This window comes from Pinus tabuliformis, chromosome 5_1, assembly GCF_031772625.1.
Source record: "Pinus tabuliformis cultivar Carrire ecotype Pingquan chromosome 5_1, CPIR1, whole genome shotgun sequence".
NCBI classification, from domain to species: Eukaryota; Viridiplantae; Streptophyta; class Pinopsida; order Pinales; family Pinaceae; genus Pinus; species Pinus tabuliformis.
The window spans coordinates 875,018,916-875,028,446 of NC_142305.1; positions in this window are offsets into that span (position 1 = coordinate 875,018,916).

A 9,531-nucleotide genomic window follows, 5' to 3' on the forward strand; every position below is an offset into this window, starting at 1 on the left:
CATTAAATTCCTTGAAAAGTTAGAATAATAAATTTTTGGAAAAACTTCACTTCCTTTCCCCTTCCTTTCCCGATTTCACATAACTGCCCAAACCATCTCTTTAAGGGGAAGGATATATTTACATACATACTTTGTCACATTCATATAACATCCACATTCATATATCATATTCTAAACTACCTTCAAAATATATTCACTATTACATGAGCATACAAATGGCTTTGTCAAAAGTATTTAAAATTTAATTGGATGCCAAAACAATCATGGTTGTTACACAAGAACCAACCATGACACATTCCAACAAAAATACTCTACCACTATTACATGAGCATACAAATCGCTTTGTCAAAAGTATTTAAAAGTTAATTGGATGCCAACACAATCATGGCTGTTACACAAAAACCAACCATGATGCATTCCAACAAAAATACTCTGCAATAAAAATCACATTATCAATATGCAAAGATCATACATTGAATACAACTAACAAAATATGGTTGAAACACAAGAACCAACCAAGTTGTAGTTCATCAAAATAACGCTTTGCAAAAGTTAAGTAACTGATATCATGTAGAGTTTAAGCCAAAGCTCAAGTACCAAAAAGTAATGTAATAGATTGCATGAGGACATGCAATACCTTCAGTTTGGGGGAGATGTTGGGCCTCAAAATAGTCCCTATTTTCACTCCATTATTCACCAATATCTTCACATTTTACCTTCATGTCACCTCCATTCCACCTCCATATCATTACATTTACCTCATTATTGGGTTATAACAATGCTTTTCCAAAGTTTATTAATTCTTAACATTTTTAAGTGAATTTATGGCTAAACTTTAGAAAATAAGATGCTTATACTTATACCTAACAATTAGAATGAGTTTGTTGACATGTGTAGGCACAAAGGAAGCTTCCAGGGAATCCTTATGTGGCCTTGAATGATCAAATTCGAAATTGATAAGATAAGCCTCATGGAAAAGATCATGGAGAAAATCATGGACCTCATGGAGAAGATCATGGAGGATAGGGTTATGTGTCTAGATGGTTGAGAAATGTATGGAACTAAAAGAGAGATTAGTGGATCATCATTATGAGTTTGTTATCTCATCTCATTGTATAAATAGGAGTACCTCCTCCATTCCAAAGGGGAGGACTTTTGGAGCATTGTATCCAACTTATGATGGAATAGAATAAAGCTTCATTTTGCATATATTTCCATTATGTAGTTATAGATATAAGTTGTACATATATTTCCATTATGTAGCTTTAGATATAAGTTGCCTTAATGTAGTATATGGAATAGCTTGTCAATTTGTTCTTAGGAGAATTGAGCTCACTCTAGAAGGATCAAAGGAACATGTTATTTCATATTAGATCTTATTTCATTTAATTGCTTAGATATTTGAGGATTTGTTTGTGATTGATGAATGAGTTTTAAATTAGAATCTTATCAGCATATGAGAGGATAACCAAGGGTCTAAGTTAGGCTCTCTCTCCATTTGATTTGCATGATAATTGAAATTCATTCTTTTGCTTCAAGTTATTTCATTTATTATGCTTATGAATGAATCTTAGTTTAGTTTGGATTAGTACATGAGAGGACAATCAAGAGACTAAGTTAGTATTTCTCTCTCTTTGAATCTGAACAACAATTAAAGTTCATTCTCTTGTCTTCATTTCAAGTTTCTAGTTTTATGTAATCAATGATTTCTTTATGATACTGTAGGGAAGGACAACCAGGACCTCCTTAGTTAGGAGCCTCTTCCCTTGCATATTATATTGAATCGTAAATCATTTAGTTAGACATAGAGTTAGTTGCCTACTCCTGCATATATTTTACTAGCATCATCACAAGCTTACGAGTTTCCCTGGTCGATAATTTAATACAGCAATTTAAGCCCAATAAATTGCCCAACAGACTATCTTTTTCATCAGGCGGCTGCTCTACCTGGTGCATAATGGGTGCCTATGGCTGGAGGAGCCCATCCCCATCATGAATCATTTGATTCATAGAATTAACCAGCTTCCTTGCAAAGGGGAGGATCTAGTGAACATATGCAAGGGTAAAAGTGATGATTTGGCCATCGCGGAGGCCATGAATATCAATAACGCTGCGGTCAAAGTCGTGACACAGATATTGGCCAGGAAAGTTATGCGAAAGTGTCGCACGGATGAGGTGCCCATGTCGGTGGTTGCACTTGCCGCACAATGCGTAGAGGGGGTCCATTTTAACTGGGCAGATTACTTGTGCAAATAGTTCCTAGAGAACTGTCATGAGGCACATGAGAAGGGGAAGACTTTCCACTATGCATGGCTTTTGCTATCCATAGTGCTAGTGGCTTGGGAATTGCCCGAGGATAGCTATTTCCCAATGATTTCACAGGATCTTCTGGAGGCAACAAAGTACACTTCATTGTGGGTGACTAAATATGCACAGAGGATTAGAGACAGTGAAATATTCTGGGTGTTCATGGAGATGAACATCATAATGGGGATTAACAGCAAGCCATGGTTATTGCCCATGGTTTATAGTAGTTTTTAGAGCTTCATAGAGTTCAAGTTAAGCTTTCATCACGTATACATCAGGGCGCGCAAGGACCCCACAAAGACTTGGAATGAGCTCCATTATCTGGCGAGGATGATGTCATATTAATCTTCCTTGAGTCGTGGCCATCGGAGTGGTGCGCTCCAGCCCGCTCCATGGTGGAAGCAGAGAAGTCCACTACACAAAGGAAGAAGGAGGAGGAAAAATTGCAGATGGCGCAGTTGGCTAAGAAGAGAAGGAATGAAGTAGTAGTAGCCAAGGTTCAGGAGGTGCGGGGTGATGTGAAGGTAGCAGAAGAGCAGCAGAAGGAAGTTGAGAACGAGCACGAGGGAGAAAATTTGCCTTCGCCCGAATAGGAGACAGAGACAGAGGAAGGTGGCACGGACCCACAGACAACATCCACACAACTAAAGAGACAACGCATGAGAGAGAAGGTGGGGCCACAGAAGAAGTCGAAGGCCTCAAAGACTTCATTCGACCCAACCACCCTCACTGAGGGGGGTCTGCATGACATTAGGGAGATTATGCATGACGTCACCACGGAGGCTTTCCAACAGTTCGTGGAGGAAAACCAGATGGTGTTGGGGGCCCTCTAGGCACAAATATAGGAGTTGTCGGTGCACTCCACAGGCTAGTACTCTGTCAACTAGCCTCGTAGTAGGTATTACCACGGCTAAGGAAATGCTACGTGCCCGCATGACCAACACTATAGTGCTACCAAAAGGAGCATTGGTTGCAGAAAATGAGGTCGAGAAGCCTATAGTCAGTGTGCTGAAGGGAGTTGGGATAAACATGGTTGCACTCCCTGTTGTGGGGAAAAATGCCTATTTAGGACGATCCTATCCACCTAAGGTGTGACAGCGCCTTAGCAACAAACGAATACAGCTATCATGATTTCTTCCTTTATGAAATATGAAAGAGAGGATATCGGCAGACTTACCGTTATCTTCCGGTTGTCCCTCGAACTAGATCCTCTTCTCTTTGTGTGTCCACAGCTACTTGAATCCCACGAGATCACAAGAGAACAGCTACCTGTGACAAGAGAACAACTACTTGCAACAAGAGAAGGACACAATACAAAGGCAAATATACATATTCATAAATGATTCAGGATTAGAAGTAAATCAAATATACTAATGCAATTACACAAAATACACCAGCATATAGGAAAGAATCAAGATAGCTTTATTGAAAGTAACAGGGTTCAGGAAGAGATACAACCCATAGGGCTCCAACCCAGCATCTCCTTCCCAGCAGAATGGAATTCCTTCTTCAGCTCCTTTCAAAGCATAACACACCCAATGTTTCTAGCCACAAACCAACAACAATTCTTTGCAAATTCTAAATTCCAGCCCCCTCAGACCTCATGAGAGAGATCTATATATTGGAGTTTTGGAGAGAGGATGAGTCAGATTGAGGCTGGTATGAAGCTAACTAGTGTCCTCTCCCACTTCAGTTCTTGAGTCCACTTGGAGGTTCTTGCTTCCACTTGGAGATTTGGAACCTCTTACTCATCACCAGTCGAATTCCCTGATCCAAGTGTCATTTTGGAAGCTTCCTGGGCATTGACACCTTGAGAAATGACTCTGCCACTTGTCCAAACTTGATCAGCGCAGGTAGCCTTCTTTGCAGTTGACATTCAATGCAGGTAGACAGTGGAGCAGTTGACATTCAGCGCAGATGCTCAATGGAGCAGTTGACAGGATCCAGAATTGCCTTGTTTTGAATGTTTTCAGGTGGAGAACTTTTGTGAATTGCTGTGGTTACTTGGCCTTGTTCCTCTAGGGGTAGGAACAACATGTTTAGGGACTTTGGATCCCTTGATTATTGACATTTCATGCTCAATGATGCAAGGCACAAAAATTTCTATAACAGTTGCCCCCTAAAGTATGAGGCCGTTTATCGGGTGAGATGCTTTATCCAAGAGGGTCCGAAGTTCATCCATCTGCTGGGAGGAGGCCTGTAATAAAATACAATACAATACATTATGATTCATACTGCTTTCATGATCTAGCTGAGGCGAGCATTCCCATGCTCAGCTTTATAAATTCATTTTTGTACATAGAACAAACGATCGTCTGATGGTAGACTGATAATTTTGGTGAAATTATCATCCTTTGAATAGGATGATCATCTGCTGCAATGATGTACATGGCAAATGTCTTTATTTTTCCTGAATATATATCGCAGCCCGGATGGATGAAACTAGATTCGGGGCCTTCAAACTCGTTCGATCTTCACTCTAAGTACAAGTCGATCCATGTGAGAATTGCGCTGAAGTTGAACATGGAAAGACATCGCTTGATTACCGGTCAATGATGTAAACCGTTAACAAGCGCGAGAGGAATCACCGATAATGATAATGAACCTCAAGGTACTACAGTACAATTCATGTGGTGTGAATAAAGGACTTGGCGTTGAACACCACGCAAAATCTTCTGGTCGAAGGTCATTGATGTATACCTGTCGCAGGAAGTGAGAAACTTGCCATTGAGGCATGCAAGCTTCAAAGTACTGAAGGGGTTGTTCCTAGATCAACTCCTTGGATAATGAGCTGATGTTGACAAGGAGCGATCCGTCAAAGGAGGGCCTTAATGAATCCCACATCAGTGACACGGAATGGAGCTAATGATTTTAATGGAGGTGAAAACAATCTGTGACATATGATTCAGGGTGGCGGTCATGAATGGATGAAGGATAATGTATGGCAGTGGATGGGACCCGGTTGACTCTTTCTGAATGACTTCTCTTGAACATATGGCGACACTGATGCGATGGATTGGTAGCATTACCCCAAATATGGATGGTATGGCAAGACCATGGTGATGTGACTGGTGAATGAAACAACCCAACCCGAATGTGATACGGAGGAAAAGTGTCATGTTCAAGAGCGACCTGCTACCATCAAAGTTTTCTTGATTTTTTCCCAATTTTTCCCCAGTCATTGCTGACCAGTACCTCTTTATTTTTGTCCAGCTTTAGGAGGATAACATATGCTTGTTCTATAACCTGCCCGTCGGGCAAGCCCATGGCTATGTTTTAACGAGCTTAGCGATAGTGAAACTCGTTCTCGTCTAAAGACAAGTTTGTCGCTATTTAATAATTTAACGAGTCTAACGACAAGGATAACTCGGTCCTTTTCATTTTTATAGAGTCTGAAAAGGTACATAAAGTTAACTCCAAAATCCCTCTTTCGTCATCTAATCCCTTAATTCCGAAAAAGTATAAAACAATACAGAAGGGATGATTTTTCGATAACTTTAACGAGCCGAATAAAACAAGCGCTCGACCTTTTTGTGCAATAATCCCTCAGGTCCAAAAAGATTAAAATCTAGAGGAGGGATAGCTCTTCCGGTCCTTTAACGAGCTGGAAGGCCAAAACTCGGCAATCTTTTCATATTTTACGAGTCAGTTGAAAAGAGCTTAAAGAAGACTCGTCTTTTGAGGAACGAGTGATAAACAGGGATAGCAACTGATTCCAGGTACAGGTTGGAATTTTCCAATCACGGCAGTGTCACAAGGATGGCTAGGTGAAATCACTCTTCGCAGCTGTTCCTCAAAATGGGTAAACAATCATATGGAGGTGAACGATCGGACAAATGAAAGTGGAGGTGGCAGGTGCAAACACGACCAAGGTTTTTATGGCTGATAAATTTACGATCACAACGGTTATTTACCGGGATAGGTTCATTTTTTAGTTAAAAATGAGCTTAAACTCTGGAGGAAACATTGCTCACTGCTTATATTTATTTTTTAACGAGCATGAAGACCGCGTTAAAACTGCTCGGATCTTGCGTTTATTTTTTAACGAGCATGAACTTTATGCTAAAACTGCTTGAAGATAAGTTTGCATGCCCCCAGCATAATAGCGCAAATCGAGGTGCATGCCCCCCAAGCTTCATTGCATTCAACTCGGTGGTTGGAATGAAGGTTTACCTTTGAGACTCGGAAAGGGGATTGTTTCATTTTTTAATGAGGTTGACACAGTAAAAGAACTATCCTCATGACTCCTTGTTTCATTTTTTAACGAGGTTGACACGAGATTAGAACCGTCCTCGGAGCCCACTGCATTTACAGTATTTCTATTAGGGCGATGATCCACGCTGACAAAATGTTTAGGAATCTTCCGAATCCATTAGATATAGAAGATTTCATATTGTAGGTTTCCACTGTGGCCACTTCCGCCAGATTACTTGTAGGCGGTAGGGCAAAAGTACCCATTAAGGCAGGGTCTTTTAGGAGACCTACTCCAATATTTTGAAGCGAATGATCGCTTCCATGGATCATTGGAATGCTTCCCGTAACTTGTGAACTATCGGGGAGGAAAGTTTGTTGGTCGATGACTGTAATTCCTCCTTGAAAGGGAAATGCAATCTTCCTGAAGTAGGTCGACACAACTGCGGCCATGGCATATATCCAGGGCCTTCCTAGTAGGATGTTGTAATCGAGGTTTCCATCAATTACTTCAACATCAATTCCTACTGTTTTGCCCCCTAGTTCAACTTGCAAGTTACTTAAAATCCCGTATGGAGTGTATGATCGTCCATCAAATGCTTTTAACGTCGTTGATGATTTCTACAAGGGTGGTGAGCCTAAATTTTTCCAGCAACTCATCGACATAAGACATGTAGATGCCCCCTCATCAATAATTGTTCGATGAACAGTTTTGTTGAGGGCTTTCACTTGAATAAGGAAAGCTAGTTGAGCTGGTAACTAAGGGTCATATCCTTTATGATCAAAGGCCACAAGATTGGAATCCCTTGGGCCAATCCCACCTATTGCTGATAATAAAGCTTGCTCTTGGGAGAGGCAATTTTGCGGTACCTCAAGTGTCGACATAGCAGACGGCGATTGGGCCAGATCCTCTACTATATTATAATTCTGTGCTACTTTGGCACGAGGATTAAATGTCGATTTGTGTACTCCTCCCTTTGGCTACTTTATCATTGGTTCAGGAATGATGGGTGGGACAACTTCGGTCCAAGTTGTTGTCGAACTACTAGGTTGTTCATTAGCCTTGTTATTCGACAGCTGTGGATTCCCGTAATCTTTATTCCTTGTCAAAGCATCATTTTGTTGCTTTGAGACAGACAACATAAGCACTTGGGATCGGGAAGTATTTTGATTAGCAACCAGTTTGGTTCCCGGGTTCGGAAATGGATCAGTCAATACTGCTGGGGTTTTTGAACTCTTAAAGAGTTTCTTAACTTCAGCTATATGTGGACAATCTTTCGTCCAATGATCCTCATCGCATATATGACACCCTGCTGGGGGTTTCCTTTTTCTCCCTTTCTTTTTCTTCTTGCCCCCTGGTTGCTTCAGTTGTTTGCCCTTGTCGGTCGACATGGCATTTACTTCTGAGGCAATAAGTTCTTCATTTGCATTTTGACTAGAAATTTTGTGTTTTCTAATCACGCCATCGCCGGCGTGAGAGTCATTGTTTGATTTAGGAGGAGGAGGAATTGAGAATTCCAGTCTAGGGGCGTCAGGTATTTTTTCGTAGAGCGTGCCGGACTGAGTATAGACCAAGTCCAGATATTGCGCACGAGCGATAACCTGCTCTTCCGTTACGACTCCCCCCTTTGCCACATCTTCCGTGATGGCAGGAAGTAATGACTTGATAAACCATTCAACTAATAGCTGATCGGGAACATACGTTTTTACCATCCTACGACGACATCGCCACTCATGTACATGATCAGATATGTGGGTGGCAGTCGTCTGTTTGAAGTTGGTAAGGAGTTTTGTTCCCGTTTCATACCTTATTGGTAATTGAAAATGGGTTAAAAAGGTTGTGGCTAAGGTACTGAAGTTGTCGAACGAAGCTCTAGGCAATTCAATGTACCATTTTTCCGCTGGACCCGTTAACGTCCTCTGAAAGAGGCGAAGCCTTATCGAATCATCATTCAGGGTGTTCAATGAACACCATAGATGGAATGTCATCACATGATTCGACGGGTCTTCACCCGGATTTCCATTAAATTTAGGAATATCTAACGGAAGTTTAAGTGGAATCGCTGACCACCAAGGGGCATAAGCAATTGGATCATTCGTCAGTCGGTTTAGATCTGGTAATTCTAGAGTTGCTACAAAGGGCAACTGTTGATTCAGGTTAGGCAAAGCATACCCAGGATAAGATGGGATCGCCTGAGCAATGGGTCTTTGCAAACCAGCATAATGCTGGCAACTTTGACAAGGTTGATGGGCATAACCATTATAGTATGGTTGCCCATTACTTACAAAGACTTGTTGCTCAGGTCCTTGATATGATTGCTGGAACGGCGGTTGTTGAGATTGAACCAGCTCTGGTTGTTGGACCATTTGCTGTTGACCAATACTGGATGATTGACTAGGATGAGGAGTCACAGTACTTGTTTGAGCCTGAGTCGCTCCAGAGAAGGAGGCACTACCCTGAGATTGTGATTGAGTCGTTGAGACAAGAGGTTGTTGTATTGCAACCTGAGAAACTTGGGGTTGACATACAACAGGTGGAGTTTGTACTTGCGACACATTCACTATAGCAGGTATGGTGGGAATATTCGACACAGGGTGTACTGGTTGCATTGAATATACAACCCCTGGTTGTTGAGGCAGTATTGGTACCCAACCGCTGGATGTAATTCCAGTTTGACCTGAACTTTGTTGTAAACTCCCATATGGTTGTTCTCTGGGAGGGAACAATGAAAGAGCATACTGCCCTCCATATGGTGGAAATCCAGTACTTAAAGGGTAAATTGGCCTTTGAAGACACATTGGATCAATTTGTTGAGTTTCAGCATAAGAAATACTAGATGATAATCCAGATGAAGAAATAGGAACTAACCATGTCGTCGTCCCTGATTGGACTCCGGCTTGTTGTTGACAATTTGTCGGGACAGATGGTATACCAGCGAACATCGTTGGAGTAGTAGCAGGAGGCTCTGCTGCTGCTGTGTCGGACGACACAGTCCTAGATGTCGACGGTTGTTCAAACATATCTAGTCTATC